Below are 3528 nucleotides of genomic sequence, written 5' to 3'. Positions count from 1 at the left end.
TTAGAATGCATATAGGTTGCCCACTTGACAAAGTTATTCTTGAAACAGAAATCTTTACATATTATCTCAGCGAGATCAAGAGTGCGAAAAGTTATAGGCAGAAATCAAATGGCATTACGACTAGAAATGTCAATTGAGCCCAATACCTTAGGGCTGGCCTTAAACCCTTTAAAATATATTTATCCCACAATCCCATAAATTATAAAAAATATTTTATAAGCCCTGGCCCTAATTAAGCCCCACAAAAAATTAAAACAGGGCTGGCCCTACAAGCCCTAAAAGCCCTTATTATGGTATGTGAGAATCGGCCTCTTCCTCCCTCACTCCTTGAGACCTGCATTGAATGTAAAGACTGAAGATGAATTCGTGCGCTAAAACCTGAGGCGGTGAAGCCGAACGTGAATGTGGTGCTTCTCCTCCTTGACACAATGCTCTTCCTCCTCCTTGATGCGATGCTCCTCTTCCTCCCTGACCCAGTGACGCGATGCTCCTTCTCTTCCTTGACGCGCTATGCTTGTTTCTGCTGCAGAGCCCCAAAGGTGACTTTCTTCTTCTTCTCTCCCTCTTTTAGAGTTTCTACTTTTCTAGTTTGCTTATTTCTGCTTGATTTTAAAATGGGATTTTTTAAATTAGTTCAAATTAGTTTGCCATTGATTCAGGGAAAAAATTAGTCATTGATTCAGGGTACCCTATTCATAATGAAACCATTAAAGAAGAAAATGAATGCTTATTATCATTTACATTGCTTTTATTCTGAGGAAACCAATATGCTAACTGAATTTGGAATATTTAGTTTGCATGTAGTAATGGAACCAAGTATCGTTGAGCTTCCAATATTCGGTTTGTGCTTTCTTTTTATTGTAATTATGAAATTGCTTCAGAATCAATAATGTCGTTTGTGAAAGCATCAATTTTCATTGGAGGTATCACTGTATCAGTTGTTGATAATCTTTTAGTCTTTGATTTGGATTCATCAAAATTAAACTTCAGTTCCTCACTTTTGCTCCATAATGCAAGTTGCTCCCACTTATGCTCCATAATTCTGTTTATCTCCTTGATTATGCATGTTTTCTTAGTATCTTTAGTAATTCCATATATCAAATTTTGTAAGCAAATTTACTATCTCGGTGCTGATGCAGGGATGTTATGGCCTTTTGAAGTTAATTTTGGATTTTGAAGTCTTTTATGCAGATAAAAAAATTTATATGTTGATATTTGGATCTATAAGGCTTGATTTATTCATTCTTTTTACAATTATATTCTCTTGAATGTCAAATTGGAGTTCCTTTGTTGTTTCTTGACTTCTTGGGATGAAAAAGGCTTGTTCAGCAAGATATTTAGGAACATATTTTGTTCTTATTTAGATCAGTTGATTATAAAGTGCAGTTTGGTGCAAAAGGCTATAAAGTGCGTTATTGTTGTAAAATTTTAAATTTTTAATACAAGTATTTCATAATCAATGAATGTTGTTGTTGTTGCTGTAGAATTTTAATACACATTATTTGGATATAATTAGAAAATTTATAAACATGGATGATGAGATTGTTTTTGAGACTCCTGTTCAAGCTTCTGGTAGTGTTGATTCTGGCAAAAAATCTAATGTTTGGAGGCTTTTTAAGAAGATTGAAAAAGACAAAGATGGTATTATAAAGGCTGAATGCAATTTTGGTAATCATGAATACAAAATTGGGAAAAATTCAAAAACTAAGAATAGTTACGGGACTTCTCATCTGAGTCGTCATGTAGTTTCTTGAAAATCCATACCCCTCAGTATTAGATTTGATGATGATATAGAGGGTCTTCCAACCAAAATTGACCAGAATGTTCATCGAAAAAAACTTGCTCAGGCTATAGCAAAACATGATCTTGCATTTAGCTTTGTTGAGTATGAGGGTATTAGAGATTGGATTAATTACATTAGTCCAACGATTGTAATGCCTTCTAGAAATACTGTAGTTTCAGATCTTAAAATGATTTATTCAACAGAGAAAGAGAAATTGAAGCAGAAGATATCTAGGATACCTAAAAGAATTTGTTTGACATCTGATGTGTGGTCAGCATCTACCACTGAAGGATATATTTGTCTGACAGCTCATTTCGTTGATGAGACTTGGCGACTAGTGAGTAAGATTTTGAATTTTTGTTGAATGATTCCTCCCCATACTGGGACTGATATGGAAGCAGTCTTATTTAACTCTTTGAAGCAATGGGGTATTGATAAGAAAGTATTCTCTATTACTTTAGATAATGCTTCTGCAAATGACAATATGCAAAACATCTTAAAAACTCACCTATGTAAGCAGAATAGTTTTCTTTGTAATGGAGAATATTTTCATGTACATTGCTCCGCTCACATTTTAAATTTGATTGTGCAAGAAGGGTTAAAGGTGGATGCTGGAGGTTTATTTAGAATCAGAGAGAGTGTGAAATATGTGAAAGCTTCTGATGGAGAATGGTGAAATTTAAAGATTGTGTGCAGCAAGCAGAAATTGAAGATGTTGGTCTAAAATTAGATATTCTAACTCGATGGAATTCTACATATTTGATATTGGAAAGTGCAATTAGATTTGAAAAAGCGTTTGACATCCTTAGTGTTGTAGATGGAGCTTATAAACATTGTCCGACAAATGAAGAATGGAGCTTAATAAAGAAAAAAATATGTGAATTTTTAGAGCCATTTTATGAAACTACAAACCTCATTTTGGGTTCATCATATCCAACATAAAATTTCGGGTTCATCATATACAAATGAAATTCTTCAAAATAAAATGACATTTACTAATAGAGAAGATATATCAACAAATTAATAGCGAAGAAGAAGTACCAGCGACAGAGGAGAAATATGGAGGGAGGGAAAGTTGCGTCGAAGAAGAAGCTTGGAAGCGAATAGATCTGAAACGCGTTGAGGAGGTGGCTCGATTAATAGCGAACAGATCTGGAAATTAATAGCAAGGAGAAGGCTCGATTAATAGCAAACAAATAAATAACGAACAGATCTGGAAACTTTACTGTGGCAGTGATGAGCGGATATTTTATACGCTTTTTGGGGATAATTTCATATAGTTTAGAGTATGTTTTAGTTAGTTTTTAGTCTATTTCTAGTAGTTTTTAGGAAAAATTCATATTTCTGGACTTTACTATGAGTTGTGTGTTTTTCTGTAATTTCAGGTATTTTTCTGGCTGAAATTGAAGGAGCTGAGCAAAAATCTGATTCAGGCTGAAAAAGGACTGCTGATGCTGTTGGATTCTGACCTCCCTGTACTCAAAGTGGATTTTCTGGAGCTACAGAACTCGAAATGGCGTGCTTCCAATTGCGTTGGAAAGTAGACATCCAGGGATTTCCAGCAATATATAATAGTCCATACTTTGCACAAGAATAGACGACGTAAACTGGCGTTCAACGCCAGTCTTCTGCCCAAATCTGGCGTCCAGCGCCAGAAATGGATAAAAAACTGGAGTTGAACGCCCAAACTAGCACAAAAACTGGCGTTCAACTCCACAAACGGCCTCTGCACGTGAATTGCTTAA

This window comes from Arachis ipaensis, chromosome B04 (genome assembly GCF_000816755.2).
Source record: "Arachis ipaensis cultivar K30076 chromosome B04, Araip1.1, whole genome shotgun sequence".
In the NCBI taxonomy this organism is placed as follows: domain Eukaryota; kingdom Viridiplantae; phylum Streptophyta; class Magnoliopsida; order Fabales; family Fabaceae; genus Arachis; species Arachis ipaensis.
This window is presented reverse-complemented; position numbering follows the sequence as displayed.